Source organism: Pezoporus flaviventris, unplaced genomic scaffold (genome assembly GCF_033815535.1).
Source record: "Pezoporus flaviventris isolate CSIRO_AGI_PZ_B2104156 unplaced genomic scaffold, CSIRO_AGI_Pfla_v1 ptg000001l, whole genome shotgun sequence".
Lineage (NCBI taxonomy): Eukaryota > Metazoa > Chordata > Aves > Psittaciformes > Psittacidae > Pezoporus > Pezoporus flaviventris.
In genome coordinates this window covers 15,278,585-15,302,498 of record NW_026892549.1, presented here as the reverse complement: position 1 = coordinate 15,302,498, position 23,914 = coordinate 15,278,585, and the positions used below count along the sequence as shown (strand labels likewise).

The 23,914-nt window shown below is 38.8% G+C and overlaps 1 protein-coding gene across 1 annotated transcript in view; it reads right to left on the bottom strand.

Annotated features, from left to right (window-relative positions):
• LYPD6B (LY6/PLAUR domain containing 6B) overlaps positions 1-23,914 on the bottom strand; it is a 52,572-nt gene that overhangs the window by 8,754 nt on the left and 19,904 nt on the right. Inside the window, exon 2 of the mRNA XM_061445443.1 lies at positions 25-96. The gene's annotated coding sequence lies outside the window, so the exon portion shown is untranslated. The remainder of the gene's footprint in view (positions 1-24; positions 97-23,914) is intronic.

Genomic DNA, 23,914 nt, shown 5'->3' with positions numbered 1-23,914 from the left:
GATATTGAGAAAGCCGTGGCATACCTCTCGTTTCAGTGCACCTCCAAGACTATTTTCTGTGAACGGTTAAGATTTCTTCTGATTGTAGCCCAGGATCTAAGGAAGGATTAAGAAGAATGTGTGGGAAACAAACAGCAACTGATAGTCATAATTCTGTCCTGAAGGAACTAGTTAGCTGAAACACTATATGTCCTTATTTAAATTAAGAATTAAGAAAGAAACCTGGAAGTGTGGTGGTTTTCATAACAAAATATACAAAGAAGCGCCTGAACTAAAAAATGTGGCTCTATCTTACAGAGTGCTATCCTACTGCGGAAATAGATTCCCTCCTTCCTGTGATACCCCGAAGTTTTGAAAGACAAATGACAGATAAAAAGTGAAGCAATGAGACTACTCTGTCCTTCCATAATGATGAGTTTATTTCTCTTGCAAGGGAAAAACATTACTCAGGCAATGACCTGGGCGGGACTACACAATAACAGATGAATAAATATTTCACACTCTAGAGATATTCAAACTTTCAACACATGCTTTGACCAAAATAGAAGCACTCATCAGCAGCAAGGTAACCTAAAGGTTAGAGGTTATTAGCAAACTATAAAGTAAACAGGTCCCCCGCAGTTCATTCCTCACTGAAACAGAAACACAAAAATGTTGGCCAAATCCCTAATACCGCTGCAAAATCCCAATTAAATCTAAAACAAAGTTACAGCTCTCTCCAATTAAGCACACACTATTTGCACAGTGATATCCTGCAGCATCAAAGACAGGCTGTTTATAACCCTCTTGACTTGCCTCACTAGCACACACTCGAGGTACACAATTCAAATGTACACTTACTTTTAGTGGTTGTTTCTTTTTTTAATTTGTCAGGAGACAAACCTGTGTATCACTATTCTATGATTCTATATTATGACTTGATGCTTTTCTGCTAACAAATCAACCCACATCATATTCTGCCATTTAGCTGTTGCCTGCAAAGTCTATTTCATGACCCTTAATGTCTTCCAAAACAGATCATTGAAATGTCACACTACACAGGATAGGAGAAAGGGAAAAGAGGAGACAGTGCTGCTACTACACTTAGAATCATAGAATAGTTAGGGTTGGAAAGGACCTTAAGATCATCTAGTTCCAACCTCCCTGACATGGGCAGGGACACCTCACACTAAACCATCTCACTCAAAGTTTCATCCAACCTGGCCTTGAACAATGCCAGGGATGAAGCATTCACAACCTCCCTGGACAACCCATTCCAGTGCCTCACCACCCTAACAGGAAAGAACTTCCTCCTTATATCCAATCTAAACTTCCCCTCTTTAAGTTTTAACCCGTTACCCCTTGTCCTGTCACTACAGTAACTTCACGAATAATCCAAATACCTTCCAACCTAATTTCTCCTTTCTCTAGCATTCTTAGCTCTACCAGTTTATGTTTACAGACAACAGCTCTTCCTCAAGTCTCCTTTCGTTCCATACAGTTCAAATCAGTGCTTCAAAACTCTGTCCTTTGCCATCAGTATTTAATAGTCTTCAGATCAAACTTTTTCTTACAAAATGACCTTTTATTCCAGTGTCAAGAGGTGACAGAATTTCTATCCCAGCTGACAAATTTCTGGTTTTCTTCATAGACAATAATTCCCCTGCTATTCGATCCTGCTCTTCTGCTTTATGGTATTTTGGATCAGGCTTACATGATACAACCAAGAGAATAAAAAACATAGTGTACCAAACCCCTACATTAATACCACACCTATTATTCTGAATGAGTTGAAGATTTAAAGTCAATGTAGTAACAAAATTTCCTAAGTACCGGAAGCAAAATACATTAACGTAACTTTTATAAAATTATACTTTCCATGAAAACAGCCAATCCGATAAAAAGGCAACAACTAAAGAAGCACAAAGTCTAACTTAAGGGTTCTTTGTTTCCCACGCAGAGGAGAATTCTTTCTTGGTGATTTAAAAACAAAACCACCCCAAAGCACAGCATATGAAATGCAATTATGCATAATTGAGTTGGCCAGCTCTTCAGTAATGTCCCCTCTTTCTGATGTAGAAGATAGGTCTCTCCTGTTGTCATCAGTATCACTGTAACTCTATTTGCAGCTTGTACTTTGCTATTCTTTCCCATAAGTATCTCCTGTCATCCATTACTGGAGTTCAAACACAAAGACACCATAAAGTCTTCACCAGCTGAAAATCAGAAGTGCTACAAATTTAATTTTATTAAAAAAAAAAAAATTATAGAAACTGATGCCAAAGCGTGAAGTCAAGAATACAGCAGAATCATGGAATAGTGTGGGTTGGAAGGGGTCTTAACAACCATCCATTTCCAACACTTCTGTCACAGGCAAGGACACCTTCCACTAGACCAGGTTGCTCAAAGCTCCATCCAACCTGGCCTTGAACACTGCCAGGGATGAGGCAGCCACAGCTTCTCTGGGCAGCCTGTGCCAACGCCTCACAGGGAAGAACTTCCTAATATCTAATCTAAATATCCCTTCTGTCAGCTTAAGGCCATTCCCCCTCATCCTATCCCTACAGACCCTTGTAGAAAGTCCCTCTTCAGCTTTCTTGCCAGCCAATTAAGGCACTGGAAGCTGCTCTAAAGTCTCCTGGAGCCTTCTCTTCTCCAGGCTGAACAAGCCCAGCTCTCTCAGCCTGTAGTCGTAGCAGAGGTGCTCCAGCCCTCAGAGCATCTTTGTGGCCTCCTCTGGACAGGAAGTCCAGTAACACATAACTCCAGTATCTCCAGCACAAGTAGGTGCCAATTTTAAGTTCCTGATCGCAGTCAACTTGCTCTTACATCTGTGGGCAATCAGAGATCCAGTTTGTGCTAGCTTCAGTGGGGCAGTATCAGGCCCTTAACACACACAGGCTGCTTGAGTGTTGCTGGTAAAGGTGTGACAAGAACCTGTTTTTTGTCTTTAATGCCAACATCTTTCTCCATGGGTCCCCTGCAAAACAGCTCTATTTATGTCCTTTGCAAGGGCCTAAACTATGCCTCAAGCAAGTAACTTTCAAATTGGCAAGCCAGTTTTAATCAACTAGCAAATACTGTAACGTATTTGGGGCAGCTCAGTATAATTTTTCTTTTTTTCTTTTTTTACTTTGTGGGAAGATAAAGCATTGTATCTTTTCAAAGCATAATAGTTGCAAAATTAATCTCCTTCACATGTTTTCTGCAGTTTGATGAAATTTTGCCTTTATGAAGAGACTGGCCCGTAACTTGATCTGATGCACCTGGGTAGCAAATAAAAGCCACAATTACACTTGTGCCAGCTTTCTACAAATTCAAGCTTTCTCCTGCTCCCCTCCCCTAAGGTCCTATTGCTTTCCTGTGCTGGTTTCCCCAGAGAAGCTCATGCCAAATGGAAAATTTTAGGGAATATAAATACAAAAAAGCTAGTCTTTAGCTGTTGTAAAGCACAGTAAATTGATCTCATGATTTGATGTAGTCAAAGGTGTCCTTGTTTGCTAACCAGGCCAATAAATAATGGATGCTGTGCGACACGGTCTTAGTTACACAGCTGCACCAGCAGTCATTCTTAAATAAATAGGAAAATATTGGCAAAAAAAATGCTGCTCATATCCAAAAATCCTTAAAGTGCTTATTTTCTTCATAGTCTCTTATCTCTGTCGTACTTTCATATAATATTATCTAGTAGTATGAATAAACATTTCATTATGACCAATTAGGAACTCTCATTAATGAATGAAAAAACTGTCACAACACAGAAGATTAACTTATATAAACAAGAGCAAACATGGAGACATAGCTTTCCTGGGCTGAGGGAAGAAGACCCAAGAGGGAAGGGCTGTAACGAACTTGTAACTGAAGCACGTATCAAGAAAACAATGAGGTATACAATGGCTGAAAGAATTAATATATTCCAGGAGGTTTTAAGATTTATGTTGCAGTGTGTAACAGAATAGGAGGAAGCTGTATGCTTGATTTCTGATTTTAATAAAATTCAAGTCTGTCTACATTGTTTTTCCTGGCAGACTCTCTGGAGGATTAGCAGATTTAACATGAGATATGGAATGCAAATGAAACTTCCTCCTGTCATTTAGTAAGTAATTTTCAGGTGCTATTAGATAATTGCAAATGCTTACGTTAAGCTTGTTAAATACCACTTCAGGACATAAGAGTTAGAAATACATAGGTGGAAAAGTATGTATGTTAAGGGCTGAAAAAGTTAAAACCAATACCTGACATCATCAGGTGTTCCCTACAACAAATCAGGAAGTCCAAAACTTATCTAAAAGGACAAAAATAGCTCCTTGGTTTCCCCATTTCTTAGACAAATACTGCCATTCTTATGTTTTTCTCTGGAGACCATTTAACTTGATCTATAAGCCACCACTTACTCCACTTCAAAACTCAGCGAGTGAGTAAGTGGATGGAACAAATAAAAGAAAACCTTCATTCTCCTTGGGAAATAGGCAGAGCATGTTTAAAGTAAAAAAAGGGGAGATGGGGAGAGAAAAACTTTTGAAGGATTAAAAATCTCAAAATAATAGTATTACTGATCCACAAATCCAAACTACAAGCTATACAACTTCTCCCTTTCCTTACCTACAGACCTGAAATGATTTTTTGATTTTTTGCCTTGCAGCATGGTAGCATTAGTATATAACATAGGAAACCAGATTTTACATTACGTTGACAGACATCTACAAGTAGTAATACAGCAGAATAAAATTCAAGTTATCAACATTATTTTTAAATACAACACATTTCTTTATTTTCACCCACAGCACACTTAACCATGCCTGGAATTAAATTTGGTCTTAATTACAAGAAATTATTGAGCTCTTTATCTATGATCTTATAAAACATACAGATCTCGTAATGACAACACCATCTGGCTTGGGGTATAATGCTGGCATGGGAAGTTGTGATGCAAACCGATAGTGAGACACGGAGGTATCTGACTACACAATGCATACAACTGCAATTATTTCAAAAAGAAAATAAGGTATGATTATTGTGATAAATCTGAGCAGTACCGCTGAAGTATTTGCAAGGATAAAACATGCATTTGTTTTTAAGCTCATACAAAAAAGATCCATGGAATGAAAACAGTATTACATCTCATTCCTTTTATAGCCAAAACTGCTCAGCAAAAGTAGTCTTTATTTTAAAATTCAGAATCCCTGAACATCTTTGGATTCTCTATCTAAGAATACACTAATGAGAGATAAATTTCTTATTCCCTTCTGCAAGAATATAATTCCCTCCAAGAACTGCACTTTGTCAAACCAGATTTTTCTCTTCAGCTTTCAACAGCTTCTATATATCACATATGCAAGTGTTCTAAATCTCTCTCCCCCATTCATCTGCAAGACTGGAAACAGGAATTCAGTATTACTCTAGAGAAAAGAGATTACAGGAATAAGCAACATTTCTTCTTTCCTTGAGCTCATCAGAGCACCTATGTAAAAATCAATTTACTGACATTAATTTTACAGAGCATTCTGTTAAATACCCCAGTGGATCAGACCATTATTAACTAGGTAGACCTTACTATAAATGGTGGGATAGAACTTCAGCAGATCTAGCTCTCCGTACACAAGTTATTGGGACCACAGTTTACAGGAGCCAAAGGCCCCAGTGAACACTGAATCAGCTGAGAATAAAGACAAAATCCTGATTTTGAGCATCCTTCTACAAGTTTAGCTCCAGACCACAGTCAATATTCAAAAGACTTCTTTTTTCCTGCCAAGCTAAAGATACCCATACTCAGCAAGACTATAAGGTAACACTACCGCATGTTGCACAAGAATGACGTTCTTCAAGACCTATTTTAGAACATGAGAGAGGCAGGACAACGACGTTGCTCCAATGAAATCAAGAGACATCTCTGTGTGTGTATATATATATATACACACACACAGCGTGTATATGTGTGTATATATATACACACTGTGTATATAAATATATATACCATCCACTAAATATTATTAAATGAAAAATGAAGGTCTTTAAGCCAGTAAAATTCAGCCTCAGAAATATGCCATGGTTTTCATGCCTGCATTTCCAAGTGAAATCCTATTTCTAACACAAAATATGCCCAACATACATAGTTAGATATGCTATAAAGTTACATATACCACTCTAGACAATAAAATATAGGACATTCTAGACAAAAGAATGAAAACCTACATGATTTCCATTTGTGAAATAAATATTATATTCCCATTAAAATTAATATGTCAAAGCAAAGATATACATGGAAAAGGCTTGCTAGGCGAAAAGAATGTTTGCTTGGAGACCTACTTCAAATCTTCAATACACCAAAATCTGTTCGAACCTAGAATGGCCCTATGGGATCAGAAAAATTAGAAGGTTTGACAGCTTCTGCATCACAAAGAACATTTTCTAAAAGCTTCACATTCACTTGTACTTCAAAACTAAGATTTAAGTTATGCACCAGTTGAATTCATAAACCTGAAAAGTGTGCTGTTTTACCCAACATTGATTTCTGGAGTGAATTCACTGACATCAGCCTTCACTTCAGAAAGAATAATGGGTTCAAAATAAACCTGTTCTGCTGCTCCTTCCTTGAGCCTTAGTTGCAACATTTTGCCAAGTCATAAAAGGTTTGGTATTGTGTGTGCAAATACACAGATTTGCACTGAAAGAATAAGAAGAAAGGGTAAGGTCACTTTGTCTAGTTTTACTGTAGTGAGTGTCAGGGTCCAAGCTCTCATGGCAAAATGTCCTTTGACTTCCTATAGCAGGTCATTTTACTAAACCCACAGTTTTATACAATAACACAACACTAGAGGGACTCAACAACAAGCTGGAGGGAAGGAATGCCATCCAAAGGGACCTGGACAGACGTGAGAGACAGCCTGTGCGAACCTCATGCAGTTTAACAAGACCAAGTGCAAAGTCCTACACCTGAGTCATGGCAACCCCAAGCACAAATACAGGCAGAGAATGGATTGAGAGCAGCCCTGAGGAAAAAGACTTGGTGGTGTTGGTTGATGGGAAGCTCATCGTGACCTGGCAGTGTGCACTTGCAGCCCAGAAAGCCAAATGTGTCCTGGACTGCATCACCAGCAGCGTGACCAGCAGGTAGAGGGTAGAGATTCTCCTCCTCTGCTCCACTCTGGTGAAATTCTCCCCCTACCCCAGTCCCACATCCAACTCTGGGGCCCCCACCATAAGAAGGACATGGACCTGCTGGACTGAGACCAGAGTAGGCCACGAAGATGCTCAGAGGGCTGGAACACCTCTCCTATGAACACAGGCTGAGATAGCTGGGCTTGTTCAGCCTGAAGAAGAGGCTTCATGGATACCTTACAGAAAACAGTCACCATCAGTTTATGTCAGTTTACAACAACAGCAAAAACTTAACCTGAATTGCAATTGAAAAAAAACCCCACACAGAGTCAATTACTGGTTTGTACTGGCAGGGTTTAATGTGTAAAATTTTATAGCACTGGTACATGTCCGATACTCTTTTTGCCTCCTATCAAGCTTTTGTTACTATGCAATCCTTGAAATCATAAGCAACATAATAGCCCTAAATGCATCAGGAATGACTGCAAATGCTTCTGGAGAAACACCAGCAGTTCCCAGTTCTGCTACACTATTTCCAGGGAACTGCAACAGTAAACTTGTGCCATTGAATGAATTTAGGTTAGAAAAATCAGTTGCGAAGAACTAACAACCTGACTTCATACTGAATTCCTTGGGAAGAATCTTTTGTTGAGAAGCACCTGAACTCATCTCAAGAGGCAGGAAGTCCTATTTCTAAGAAATACACATATCTGAATTAACCTTCTTATTGAAAATGTAACTTTAAAGGCAAAAATCTTTTACAGGTTGTATTTGCATAGCCTACACGTTGTTTATGTTTATTAAAAGGACTGATCTGCATTGCACATGCGCTGGAGGCAGGGAAAGAGTGAAATTCTGACTGTAAAGTCAACACAGAATCTACTGCAGGAGTAACACTCCAACTGACATGAAAAGTACCTTCCTTGAAATCACTTTGCCTACAGAGCCGCGCTGCACTCGGTGTCATACATCACAAGTAACATCACTAGCACTGCAACAGAACTAATTTTGAGCAGAAAATTTATCATAGTGTCACTTATTAAACTTCTGAAAAATGTTTTGTGCACAAAATTCTGGCTCGTTCACATTACTACTCTTCCACATTTCTGAGGCACATACTTTCAGTCACTGAAAACTGAGGAAGTATTTGAGAAATTCCTATTATTCTGCCTTGCCCTACACGAGCTGCTATAACATTTAGAGGAAATAGTCTTGCAGATGTAGTTCCCAGGAGATGAACCCAAATTGTTCATTTCCCCACAGTTTTCTCTTTGAAACTTCAGACTCCTCCACTCTGAAGCGGTGGATACTTCACATGTGGCTTCCTAAATTACAGAGGAAGATTTTTCTACCTCATACAACCACTAATGGAGAATAAATGGTGAAAATCCTATCTCCCAGCCAAGTTTCTGTCTGCAGCACTCTTGTTTCTACAACCCCTTCTAGCTGAGCTGTTCACTCCTATTATTTGCCACCAAAGGTTGAGAAGCTAGCACTGATATGAGTGATTTGGATTATGTCTTTTGGGAGAAACTTAATACACATGACAGAATATACCTACACGCATATTTTACAGCAGTGTAAAAGGAAAAATTTACTTGGAAGATAAGTCTAGAGGTACATGAACTCTGGAAAAGCAAGAGATGGAAGGAAGTAAGGAGAAAAAGGCTTTCTTTTTCTAAAAGTACTAACAAAGTCTGTTTCAATTCTTTATGAAGTTACAAACATAAAAAGGCTTAAGAGTTGTTTGTTTTGAAATGCTTTAAATGAACTATGCTTAATAAATTGAGGACCCAGCCAGTCTGACCTAGTGCAAGATGTCATTTACTTCCAATCAACACTCTAATCCAGACAGCTGAAAACAGCAAAAAGCTAATTTCAGTTTTTACTAGCTGACAACTCCTACACACAAGCAATATTTGGCACAATTTGTTATTTGAACAGCTTCAGTCAGCCTTCTGTTGCATTGTGAGAGAAAAGTGATTTGCCCTCATTTCAAGAGGAGGGACAATACAAACATAAAAAACTCCCTTTCACACGTTCACAAAAGCTGTGTTGACATGTACGCCATATCTTCAACTACAAAACTCAAATGCTGCATTGTTTTTCTTCCTCTAAGGCTCAAATTTCTGGGACAGAGGCACATAGCTTCCATGTCTATAGACACAGTACTAAGCATTAATAACTGAATATAATATTTAATTAAAAGTTATTTGAAAATAATTTGGTTTGTACAGTTTTTCTCATTGACCTTCACAATAAACATCTGTGCTCTAGGGCTGGAATCACATCACTATGTATAGAAGATGAAAGAAATTAACACTTCCATCATCCTGCAGTTACTTCCTTGATTTGCTAGAGGCTGAACCTTAAATATTATTATTAACGTAACATTCCCAGGATACAGAAAAAAACAAACATCCATAATTTCTAGTCTTTTCCTCATTGTCCAGGACAGATACACGACATTTCACAGCATTTCATAGCACTTTTTTTTATAATATTTTTCACTGAAGTGTTTTTTTTTTTAAATAAGCAAACAAAAAAAAGCTTGAATCTAAACTGTCAAGAAAACAGGGAGACAACCATTTCCAGTATCAGCCATTTGTGTGGCAACAGCATCCAGACAGTCCTTTCACTTCTTGCAGCTTTAGCCCCCACACTTATCTCCCTGGCAGTTCCTGCAGAAATTCAATAATAGCACTGGCTATCTTACAAATCTTAACAAATGGTCCATCCCCTCCTCAACTTAGTAGTATATATTGGAAGGAAAAGGGTAAATGTCTATTTCTTGAAAAAAATCCCATCCTGATACCTTTTTACTACCACCAAAGGGACAGGGGTATGTCTGCACACTGTAAAAGATACCGTGATTCTGGGTGTGTTTTGTGGTCTTTGTCCTAAAGAAAGCAACTAAGCATCTTGGTTTTGTCTGGAACAAACATTCCCTTCCCCAACACACATTTCACATTTCTCAGCTGTTTCCTTTTACTTTTTTTTCCCCTTATCTCTTCAGTGTGATGGTATCAAGGCAGTGCAATTTTCTCACTTGCTAGAGGAAGCTACATAACTGTTTTATAATTAAAGTGACAGAACTGTTTATATTCAGTACCATCCTAGCTCTTTGCGATATTTTCCAAGCATAGTAAGACTATTCACACTTCAAATAGTCTTTCCTACCTTCCTATCTCTTAGGTGCTCTCTGAGAAGAAACAATCTTCAGCTTCTGGGTATTCCTGCAGAGCAGAGACTGGCTTCTATTTTTCAAAGCCTAACGCTTGATAAAGCCTCATGACTTACTCTTTTCAGTCAAGTCAATAGAATAATATAACAAAACACAGGAAGTAATTTATAATCTGACCTAAAAAGTAGTTTTCATTCAATTAGAAAAGCAATAGAAAGAGACAAAATGCACACTCCACCTCTGCCCTTATCTGCTCACAAGACAATGCCACATTCTTATATAAACTGGCAGTGCAGTAACAAGTAACAATAGGAATGCCTCTGGGTGGGGGAGATTTGTTTACTATACATATTGCCTGCAATGTGCAGGGTTTAATTTGACAAATTAAAGTTGGCAAATTTTCCATTTCCTTCATTTCCTGTTCAAAATCAAGAGTAACACTAAACTGAAAAGCACTACAAGTGAAAAAATAAATCCTACTTTACTAAAAGCAATAAATCCCTGGAAGGTAAGGCAATGCTGATGAAAAACATAAAAGTAAGCACTGTATTTTAGAAGTGAATGCCAATTTCTGCACATGAAATATCATCAGTTGTTTTGCAGCAGAATTTCCTCCAAGATTTATGAACTGGTATGAGAGGACTAAATTCAAACTCAAGAGCCAAATGATTCATCTGCCCTTTTAATTTTTTTCTTCCCGTACCCCAATTTCAGATCCTTTCATGCATTTTCACATAGCCTGGTAACTCTAGCTTTCTAAGAGGTGCAGACATCTAATGCTCCATCCATTTGCAGCAAACTAACTGTGACTATTGATACAGTTTACCAGCTAGAACGCATATAAAATACTATGAGCAAACCATGCAGTATCTGCATGCTGCATTTCAAAACAAGTGCACAACTCAACATAAAGGGTGAATACATAGTTCATTGTAGCCGTTTCTCTTTATTGTGCTTTTCATGTGCTATAGGCCAGTTCCAAGAACTATCAGATGCCATTTGAGTAAGCTATCCATATAAATGAACACAGATGAAAACTTGCCTTACTACTATTCCCCTCTAAACAGAAAGCAATTCACTGGAGGGAAGAAGAAATCTTATTCCTTTTGTGTACAGGGGTTCACATTCTAAGTCTTCACAATCAAAGGCACCATGTGCTTTTTCATAAGGCTCCTCAGAGCCTTGCAGAAATCCTTTGTATAACCTTGGGTGTATTTTAGGCAGATAGGTCATTACCAAATTAGCACCAGGATAAACTGGAAAGAAAGACACAAGGTTAAAAAAAAAAAAACACAAAAAACCAAAAGTAAGTCAAACAAAACAAACCTCTAAAAATGGAGAAAACCCCAAACACTGGTAACAAAATAAACACTAGTAAGAAACCACCACAGTCTTTCATAACAAAAACTATTGCGTACCTGTATTTACTATTATTACTAGTCTCTTCAGGTTTACATTCTTTCACCAGGCTCCACAGTTTTCCCTCAGCACTTGCAAACATATGAAAAGGGCTAAAAGAAGTGTAAGGAAACACAGCTGTTCGGTCATTTCATTCTGGAGGATTTGTAGGGTTTAAGTTGATTTAAGTTGATTGTTTCTTTGGACTGACAATATTTAAGTATTTCCAAATGTCTTTCAATACTCTCACTTAATGGATGAGAGCAGGAGATTTTTCACTCGATTTTCACCCATTAGAGAATATATTTTTCAAAGTTTTTTTCTGTTAGGCTTCTTCCCTGTAAAAAAGGAAGCTTTGCTTGTTTGGGAGATGGCTCTGAACTGTGTTGCACAACAGCTCTGAAGCTCTCTTCTCTCCAAAACAGCCAAGCAATGAGTTGTTTTAGGGAAGAATACACAAACATCACATCTTACAGTGATAATTCCTCCTGTATATATTCACCCTCCACACCCTTCCTGACAATCTGCAATTCAGGGACTTCCAGGGGCAGAGATAATGTACATATCTTGGTGCTTAATTGCCTGTCCATGGCTTGGTTAATTGAACTGTCCTGGGTTATTGCTGTCAGTTGCCGAATCCATCTAGAGTTGGTAACAACATCCCATGGCAATAAACTGCAAAGTACAAACGCACACCTTTTAAAAAGTACTTCCTTCTTTTTGTTTAGACCCAACTGAGTGTTTCATTTTATGGCATCTCATCCTTGCCTCCTATGACAAACCATAAGCGATCACTCTAGGCTTCCTTTCTCCACACTTGCCACAATTTGTTATCTCTCACATCCCTGATACATTCGTATCCCCTTCTAAGCTGAAAAATGTAAACCATTTTCTTCATATGAAGATCTGCATTTATGGGGGGTTTTTTTTGTTTATAGTATATATTCTGAAATCAAGGGAAAGGCAGCCACTAAGGAAAGTGGGGGTACATATTACAAGGGAAAGGGAGAGATGCACACATATACACGTTCATAAGCCCTGTACTCTAACTTAAACAGACTTCATACCTAAACTGAAGGAAAAATTAAATTTTCATTACTGCTAATGGCATACTAAATTTCCTTTCATTAACTATATTAATTTTCACAAAGTAGATCATGCAATACACCGATTATCCATAGGTTAGGAATACACTTTAGAGGTTAAATGACTTTCAGAAATTGTCAATTAAAAGTAAGTTCTACATGCGCATCAAACAATTCCTCAAAATGTGTTCTGAGAACATCAACAGACAAATAAAAAGTTTCAGATGGTAACTTGTAGCTTATTCCTGTCATTCTGATACCTTTAACATGACGCATGGATTATGCAGAAGTTGACACAAACAGAAAACTAGTTATCTACTTGAAGGATTTACAGCTGTGTACAAACAAAATAAGAACATAACTAAAACATTTTCAAACTCAGATCTTCAATTCCAAGTGTCAGCCTGGAGCAATATTTTATGTCTGAGCTATAGTATTAAATCCCCCAAACATGGGAAGGCTCAAAAAGAACATCCTTTCACACTCTTAATTATTGCTGCACTGAAAACTAAAGGTTAGCAAGAAGCCTTCACTGTGTGGTGACAGGGGGAGGAAAAGCAGGAAAAAGAAATGCAGAATGGACTGCACCAATAAACCTTACTAAGACAATTAAATAAAAATATGGACAGAAAGGATCAGCAGATCTTTGAGCTTTAGGTATAAGCTGGAGAATTCTACAGAACTAAATTACCCAGCAAGCGGAAAGCTATGCCTTCCACAATACCAGGCAAATATATAGGAAGCAATAAACTTTATTACAGGAAAATAAAGAAGTTCAACAGTCTTTTGAAATAAGAGAACTTACTTGATGCAATTCTGTGCTCTCGCTTATCTGCCATGAATAGGCTTCAGTGATTGAAAACCAGCATCAGGGAAAAGAAAAAAGAGACAACATTCCTGAACAGTTCTTAGCTGATGCTTTTATCAGTTGTATGATCAGTATAAAGAGATGCTGCATCAGCAAAACCTCCTCATTGTTTTCAAGAAGTATCTTTATACATTTACCTGAGAAACACTACAATATCTACCAAGATGTGGATACATCAGAAGGGAACACAGCTTAGAACAAAAGGAAATGTCTCTAAACCATCATTGCTTGTTGACCAGAAAACTCATCATGTTCATCTGGTAAGTGTGCTAAAGTTTAACCTTTTTAACTAATGTTCTGAGGGTCTGGTTCTCCATGTGTTTTTAAGGTGACAGAGCAGCACCTTAACATTACCAGCATGTCTGTGCCTTCAGTTATTCACCAGAGTTCAAGTGCTTCCCTAGTTTGCTGCAGAATAATACAGAGCAGAAAAGGAGAGACCTATTTCCTCTGTCACTAAATACTCACAAGCCAGAAAGAAGTTGCATTAAGCTTTGGTGTTAACCAAATTTTTCCAGCATCATGATTGTACCGCCCCTTCCACCAACATACCCAGAATATAAAATATGATGATGTTTCGAATGCAAAACAAAATTGGGAGTTAAACACAACAACAACAAAATCTTTTGTAAAATGTTTAAATGATCCTCAAATCCTCCCAGTTGCAGGGAGGACTGCCGATCTGGTCAGACCTGCTGATAAACAGAAGGGTGCAAGAAGAGGCTTCAACTCAAATGCCTAAGAGCACTATGCTAATTTGCAATTATTATCTATATGTCACTTCCCACACTTGCCACACCAGTGTGAATTATCTCTTTGATGTTTTGTAGCTTTAAGTTCACCACTCACTTCATCCTGTAATTCCACCGCAAAGAATGTGTGTCTGTGTCTGACCTTTAATTTGAACTATTTATTATGGCCTTGAAGAGTCGATTGCAGGTAGGAAATCCAGATGATTTCAAGGACCTAGTCAGGAAAACACTTGCAACAGACCTAACCACTGCACACATCCATGTCTCAACCCACAGGCCTGGGGACAGAACTAAGAGAGTTTCTACCACCAGCAGATCTCTGACTTCTCCTATCAAGGACATCTCATTGCTGCTGTGCTCATGACAGGTACAAGGAAGTGGCAATGCATTCACACTGCCCATTCACCATGCAAATCACATGCTTTTACCATGTCTTATGCAGAAGATAAACAGCAATTCACAAAATTAAAACACAAAACCACAGCAATAATTGAGGAGCACCAACTCCACATCCATCCTTCTGTTCTCCCTATCAATGGTGGAGATAAAACCTATAGGATGTAGCCTATTTGGGGTCTTTAGCTCATCTATAAGATCTAGAACACAGTCCTTAAAAGAAAAATCCAGTTTAAATATTCACTAGTCTATTCCAAAGAACTTAAAATACAGTCAGACAACTGCATCACAACAACAAACTACCACTGTACAAAGTACGGTGGAAGTATTTTTAGGTAAAAAAGAAACTCATTAGCTAAGAAGAGAATATAAAAGATTCTAGTTTTCCATGAAGGGTAAAGTGTGAATCTGGGAGAAAAAGTGTAATGCATACTTTGACTTATGCAGCAATCTAAGTACTTTTTTTCCCTACAAAACAATTTTGCATTGAGCATGGTGAAGTGATGCTGTAATAGGGAGCAGAATTCCTCCAGCTCTTATCTGACTCTGTGTAAACACTATGAAGTGCCATGGAAAGATAAAGTTCTCCATCTGCTGATGGTTGCTACTGTTAGCCAAAAGAGGGTCAAAAGTTAACTCACCCAGCTCATGCATGAGGTTTTTATAGCTAAAGCCCTTAAGAATGAAGCCACATTACCATCTATTTGGAGGAAAAAAAATACTTTGTATGTAAGAGACTCAGCCAGTCAAGGACAAGAGATAAGGCATGTAAAGGACCAGTTAAGCTGAACCAAGAACAGTATACTCAAAGCAATCTCAGTAATCAATAACTAGAGACATAAAAATTAAGTGTTGTACAATACTCTCCAGAACTGATTCCAAAGACAAAAGATCATGAGAAATTATCATTGGTTTCAAAAGTTATTCATAATAAGATTTAAGATTTAAAGAATAACAGCATATATTAAACATTTTTAATCTTACACCAATCAGTGACAGACTGGGAGGTATTTGTTGACAGCCATAAGTGCTGTATTCTTTAAATATAAATTCAATTTTTAACTAAATAATCTCAAAGGAAGCAAGTTTGTTGAAACCCCCAGTCAAACCTTCAACAAATACCAGACTTTATTTCAAAATTTAATATTCAATTTAGTGTAACTACTTCTATTCCTTGAAGAACAGAAACAGCCAGGATTTTGTTCACCAGTGCTGGCACACATTGCATCAAAGGAAAGAGGATTATTCTGTTCACAGTTTAACTACAAGAAAAATAAGTATCAAGAGAAGATTGGAAGAATAGAAGCAAAAGCATGCAGTTGACGATCACAGGGACCCATGTTGATAACTAATATGCACTTAGATCCATTTAAGGCTGGGATGTACAGCTAGTCAGAAATTAGCACTGGTACAGAGCTGGTCCAAAGCTAGGATCAGTCTCCACTAGCTCCGCCAGGTTTCCTCAGCTGTAACAGATGGAGAGCATTCAACAGCCTTAGTACAGGACCAGGAGAAAGCGGAAGTGCTTACTGTCACATTCAAACAATACATCCACATTCACACATACACATCTCAGGAAGACTGCTCATCCTAGCGATTTTTGGTTCCATCTTCCAGGTTGGAAACTATGCAAGTTTGCCTCTCTGCTCTATTCTTGTAATGCAGGGATGCAACAACTCTGCTGGTGTGATCATCTCATGGCTCCTGTTCGATAAAATTCTGTAAACTGCCAGAAATCCCTGACACTGGAAGCACTCCAGAAACAGGAGAACTATGACAGACATGCCAGACGGCGGGCTTTTCTTCAAAGGCTTGAAAATGTAGGGTGGGGAAAACAAGGGTGGAGTGAAAAAAATAATCCTAACTTAATTATAAATACAGCTTAAGAATCCCATCCACGTGGAAGTTCTCCTGCTTTGTATCATGAATACCTCCAGGGCTCAGAAAACTGCTTTGAACAGGAAACACTTGGAAAGAGTCTCTTGTGAGTGGCTCTTAAGTGGTAATACATGTGAAGAGGACAAGGTAATATTCCTCAGTAAGTGCTCCTTCAAAAAACTGGTAGAATCCTTTGTTATTTTGCTCCAAGGTGGCAGGTCACAAGCTGTACCAGCATATGGGTTCCACAGCTGGCAATCTTGGTGAATGACCCATAAAGCATTTCATGGCTATACTCTCCCAATGTCCGAAAGCTTTCTTCCCCTTCTTACTTGACCCTGACATCAAGCTACCTGTGCTTTTTTGTGTCATTCATCTCTTCTCCCTATTCTTCCTGCTCTCCCTCAGTCAGGCATTACTATTTTCAGGTTCAACTGTTTTTAGCCACTCCTGTGATGAATAAGTAAGAGGAAGGAGCAGCAGTCAGGGGTGGAAGAGAAAGAAGACATGAGATGGTACTCTGGAAAGTATAAATCATGGCATCCTGAGAAATACCTTCCAACTGGAACAGTGTCATGAATACTTTGAGAGCTGACTCCACTTGCTAAATAGAAAGCTCTCTTAGATTTCCCTGCAAATACAGACCTTTTCTGTTACTTATTTCCTTGGTCTATCTGTGTGTAATAAGCAAGGAAATCTAATTTTATAATTCTCAATGTCAACTACTTTAAAACGCATCCCTCAGATTCAAATGTAACCACTGACATATCAGCAGAGAAAGAAAATACTGATAAACCTAACATTTAACAAATAGCAAGCAAAGATCACCTTAGCACTCTGTACCAATCAAGGAAATTGCTCAAGGTGCTATATAAAGATGTATTGGCTAAAAAACAGATGAAACTAGTCCTTGAAATCTCAACTGCAACTTCAAAATCAACAAGTATTGTAAATTTTACTAACAGAGTACAAAGCCTAAAACTAACTGTGATGTAACTGTACATGAACCCAAAAGAATGCTGTATTAGACATTTTTTCTTGAATTGAGAGCAAGTGTTACATGAGCGAAGACATAGTAACCTTTTAGTAAGCATTTGGGCCCTTCTGAATTACAAACATAAAGTGCGACAACTGGAGTTCTCCAAAATTCACAAATTGGATAAGACAAAGATCACAAGCCCTGGAACTATTTACTCTGCTTCTTCATCTCCCTTTCAACACTTGTCACTATAGAGGCATGATACCAACATCATCCAACACATCTATTTAGGTGATAAGGGATAGCAAAAATGTCTTAAATAACTCCATGCCACCTACAAAGGCTGTAGACGCTCTCAAGGTTTCCAAATAGCTTATTATTTGCAGAGCATTAACATGTGCAAACAGAAAAATTGCATTAATTTTCACATAATCTTTTTTGTGAAAGCCCCACTAAAAGTTTAAAAATGGACCAGGTACATTAGGCACCATCTGAATTGCTTCATGATCCTGGTACCAGAACCCTGGCCCCGTTGCTCCCCTCCCTAGTTTCAGGGAACAAAAGCCAAGGAGCCCACTTGGTGCTGGGGCTAGTGGGACAAAACCGGCTGCAGCATGGGTAGTCCTTACAGCAGTGCTCCCACTAAATGCTACAGAGCTCATCACCACCAAGGCTACATCAAAAGGAGCATGACCAGCAGGTTGAAGGAGGTGGTCCTGCCCCTCTACTCTGCTCTTGTGAGACCTCACCTGGAGTATTGTGTGCAGTTCTGGTATCCTCAACATAAAAAGGACATGGAACTGTTGGAACAAGTCCAGAGGAGGGCCACGAGGATGATCAGGGGACTGGAACACCTCCCGTATGAAGATAGGCTGAGAAAGTTGGGGCTGTTCAGCCTGGAGAAGAGAAGGCTGCATGGAGACCTCGTAACAGCCTTCCAGTATCTGAAGGGGTCCTATAGGGATGCTGGGGAGGGACTCTTCATTAGGACTGTAGTGATAGGATAAGGGGTAATGGGTTAAAACCGAAACAGGGGAAGTTTAGATTGGATATAAGAAGAAAGTTCTTTACTGTGAGGGTGGTGAGGCACTGGAATGGGTTGCCCAGGGAAGCTGTGAATGCTCCATCCCTGGCAGTGCTCAAGGCCAGGTTGGACAGAGCCTTGGGTGAGATGGTTTAGTGAGAGGTGTCCCTGCCCATGGCAGGGGGGTTGGAACTAGGTGATCTTAAGGTCCTTTCCAACCCTAACTATTCTATGATTCTACCAGAGCAGCCTGTACTGACTGTGCTCCATTTACAAAGCCACTGCAGGTCACTGTGAAGAGCAGTAATTATTGGGTCCTAGACCAGAAGTGATGGCATTGCATAGTGGAAACACAGATACTGCCCTTGCCTGTGCTGGGCTTGTGTTCTGAGTTGACAGAATACAGATATGACATATTTTAAGGCTAAAATCTTTTTCTTGTTTTAAAATTCATTATCAAAATAGTATACCAGACAGAAATAGTATTCTCACTTTATTGAGACAATATAGATCTAATTCCTCCCAACAACACACCAGTTTCAACAGCTAGAAATTTCTGCCCAACAGCTGCTGTTGAATACCAAATGTTGTGAGGGTTTCTTAAAAATTTCTTTTTAGAAACATATCCTACATACCTTCCATTCTAAATGTCAACCTAAACTTAATCTTGGGCATAAAAAAGGCTATACCTCATCAGTCTTTGCTTATTCAAGCCTGACAGACAATATGAAAATCAGCATCCAAATGCTTAAGTTTCCTAATCCCTTCACTTACAAAAGTATGACTTTTGGCAGAGTCTCTACTTTAAGCATGGTGTTTTGCTTGTAAAAACACTGAACAGAAGTTTCAAGGCTTTAGCTATCATGGTAACTGTCACAGCTGCTAAAAAACTAACACTTTGTGCTGTGTCTTTTATACAACTGTGACATTTTCTCCCATTATGTTGCTGACAAGGTTTTTTTTGTCCTGTCTCCAGTATAAAAATCTCTTCCATATCACCTACTTCTAAATAATCAGCCTACAAACATATCCACACTTTTCTGGGTTTTGTTTTTTATTTCATTTTAATAAACACCAAATGGTTCTCGGTTTGCATAATCTAACAAAACAAAATATAAACTCAGCAGAAAACAGGGAGAAAAAAAATCAAAATTTTGTTCTCTGCCCTTACACCATGTTCTTAACACCATTTGCACAATTCAGGGGAAAAAATACGTATCTTTCTTACAGGAAATGTAAGAACCAAATTGCACACAGATTCCTAAAGATTAGCATAAAGAATTTTTGCCTAAAAAATGTCTGGATTAAGAACTATTTAGCATGACCCACACTTTGCAGAATCTAAGTACTAATATAGCCATCAAGCATCCTGAAGTGCCTCGTTCTTGGGTCAGACGTGTTCCATGGCCAGGCCGGCAGCTGGGAGGCTGAGGAGGTTAAGTGGGGAAAGGCAGCTATGCTTTGGGAGCTGACTGCAGCCAGCAGCATGGCAATGCCACCTCCTGAGACCACAGGTCAGGCACTCAGAGGTATTACTTCTTAAATGAGCTTAAGCAGCAGCCACCTGCCAGTGCCCAACTGCTCATTCCCACCTCTGACTTGTCCCCCAGCAGGCATGTGTGGCCACACTGTGAAACCAAGGAATTGCTCCAGGTTAAAATAAACCCACAAAAGATTGCTTTTCAGCCACGTTCCTCTTCCTGGCTCCATTCACTTTGCAGCTGTATAAATGCCTATGCAAACACAGCACAGGAATGAGCAGGAACAGACAACGTGGTTACTGTTTTATGCTGTCAGAAAGCTACCTATGAACCTCACCCCCCAAGCAGTTTGTCTTAAAATAAACTATGGTCTTTCACCACCGCTCTGAGCCGGTTCCTGGGTTGCTGGTTTGCATTCCTCACGTGCTTTGGTAATAGATCAATAAACACCCAGCAGGTATGCCTGTATTTAGACACCTAGGTGATATAAATACTAGACACAGATGAATGCAAATTGCACTCTACAACAGCCCACAGGGTTATGGCTGCAGATTTATGGAAGGCTATGTGACTACTCCCAGTCAAACAGTTTTGTGATGCACAGGCTTGTGATTTTGACCTGATTATACTGTAGACATTGTTGAGGATGGTTATTGTCATTAGTTGTTGCTGTGCACGGTTATTATCATTAGTCCATATGCAAGAAAGTATATAGGCTGTTTAGCCAAACAAAAAAAGCAGAAGCCAGCGAAGGACACAGTGGAAAAACTAGACTGCCAGTTTAATGACAATTCAGTAATTCAAAGATTTGGTAAAGACATAAAAACCTCAGAGGAAAAGTGGCAACCCAGAAGAAGGTAACTCAGGAAGAAAAAGGAACAGTCCATTGCAAGGACTAGGCAATTAAGGGAGACTGGCATTCACAACCTGCCAACCAAACACCATCATATCGCTGAACCATGTAAGGCAAGTATTTTAATGTTTAACCTACTGCTGTGCTGCCTTAATGTATTTCTTGAGGGGTTAGTCAGAAGACAAAGGCACAGTTTACACTCAGAAGCTGCAGTGCATGAAGAACTGAAAATTGGGAAGTAGCTGATCATGCATTCTAGTGTTCACACACAATAAAATACACCCAAATAAAAGTGTTCCAAAGATTTGATGGCTGCACAGCTAAACCCATGTGAGTGCTGGGCTATCAGCTGCCTTCCATTTTCATCAGAAGGGATCATGTAGAGAAGCCCTAGTGTAAGAAGTGAATAAATAAACAATCAATCATGGGTTAAGTAGCTGATTGAACAACACACAGCAACGAGAGGAGCCTCATGCCCTCCTTGTCATGGTCCCCGCACCTACCTCAGCCCACACTCGGCACAAAGAGCACACATTTTGGCAGAGTAAGTTTCTACACCATTAATCACACTGAAATGGCTTGGTTTAGACTTAGGTCTAAATGACTAGGAGACTTGTTATTTAGTCTAAATAACTTGAATACTATATTAGAATCTCCATTGGTGTTTGCTTCCTTTGTTCTGCTGCACTGATATCTGCCAACACCTAAATAGTCCACTCTGGTCCTATTTTGTTTAGTCAGCTACTGAGCCCAGGGAACAGTCTTCTCACTATTTATATAGAGACATGATATCTACAGCAACCATTTTATTTTTAAATAAAATATTTTTAAATAAAATTAAATTTAAATAAAAATTTTAAATAAAATTAAATGGGACTTGCCCATGAAGGTCATTCAAAAAAGAAATCAAGTGCTCACAGAGAAGTGTAATGACTGCTCAAAGCAACTGATGAACTTTGTCTTGGCTCTCCGCAGATGCATGCATTAAAGATAAGATGGACAGAGTCAGTAGGCACATGCTATGAGTATGCTTCTCTCTCTCTCTGTAAGGGGAAATATCAGTCAAAATATTTCCTCTTGCACCAGAAGCTATTTTGAAGTGGTCATAATTTGACAGAGGAGGCACTTGCAAACTTACGCTCCAATGCTTGTTACTAATACGTCACCCCGGGTACTCGTGCACCATTTGGAAAAAAAAAAAAAAAAAGTAGAATTTACACATAAATTGCACACAGAAAAAAAAGTTAATAATTAAATCACCTTATTACACTGAAGATTATGTATACTAATTAGCACAGCCAAGATGCTGCACTTTGCTCTCTTTGTGCTCCTAAGCACAAAGCTTCCAGCAATACAGTTTGTACCCATCTGAGGGCAAAGAGGTGAGTATTTTTCCCCATCAGGACATTGCCTCTGAAGGGCGCTCAGCACTGGCACAGGGGGATGCCTGCACTCACTGCCCCAGCCCAGCCACTGTGCAGCCCCAGGGATGCATTGCTCTGGCTGTGACATCCTCTGGAAAGCTGCTTAGCCCAAAATAATGCATTCCAGGAGCACAAGAAAATGTGCTTCGGTCAAAACAAATGGAGCTCTCAAAAACCAAGAAAGTTTTCTTTACAAATCCAGAGGCTGGATTTCAAAAGGAGCATTATTTTTTTATTATTTTATTTTTTATAATACCTTACCAAAATATTTTATTTGAGGCTTATAAAAATAAACCCTTTAATGGCATATTGTTTTGTTTCTACTTGGGAACTAAAATGAAAGTTGAGCAGAAAATGCTCAAGAAATAAAGCCCAGAATATTTTGGAAGAGAGAAGCTGGAGTGAAAAGAATATTTTAAAATCTAATTTTTTCTCTATGATAAGAACAACAAAAATACCCAGAGCGTTAAAGGGCGGTAAAATAATCCTGTTCGTTGAAAGTAATATCAAAACTTCCCATTGACCTCTGTAGGGCCAGAATTTAACCTCAGAAAAAGAAATTCTATAGAACGAGATACATCTACCTAAATGCTGATACAGAAGGTAAGATTAAGCATTCTGATCACTCCTTTTCTATTTTTACATTACAAATAATATTTTAATCTTAATTTTTCCATGTTGCTCAACAAAAAAGTGTGGAAAAAGTATTCCTACAGTAAAGGAGAAAAGGCTGTAAGTCACCATCAAAAGATGATTTAAAGTAGAAAGATAACTTTGAAACAGATAAAATTATGAACAGCATTTTCACAATTAGCTTAAAGAACTTTAAATGCCCAAGCATGTTATGAGCCTATTATATTGCAAAAGATGTGAGGTGGGAAACAAGCAAGCAAACAACAAAACTGAAACTGTTTCTCATGGACCAGATTAGCATCTGGGCACAGAATTACAGTTCAGATTCCTTTTTGAGGATGTGAGCAATTTCCCATAAATTTGGAGTCCAAAAAAGGGGATGAAACAATAGAAATATTCTTGGGCACAATTTTAAATTAAATGAAGATGAATCTCCCTTGATATATGGGAGATGATATAACTCATCAACAACTTGTAAGACTAAGAAGGAAACAAAAGGTGAGGGAACCAAAGCCAGCGAGTGGCTGTGAAAGCACAGCTGGAGAAAATAAGTAAGAAGAAAATACAAGACAGCCTGTACTGAAAAAAGAGATGCATTTCCATATGGCTGAACTGTACCAGAATTGCTGACATTTGATTATCCAAATGCAAAAATCAGTCTTCTCGCTTCTGGTCCACTTAGCACCACAGCTGCTCTTTGGCTCGTTGTAGGTACGCAGCTGTTAGATGAAATACATAGTCTGCAGGTGGATACGAAGAGGGAGTTTTTAGTTGGTACAGATCTGTTGCGAGAGCATCATGCCATCCAAACAGCTAATCCAAGTGACAGCGGGGGACAGAACAATACTGAAAAAGCTATAACAGGATTCAGTAAAGCATATA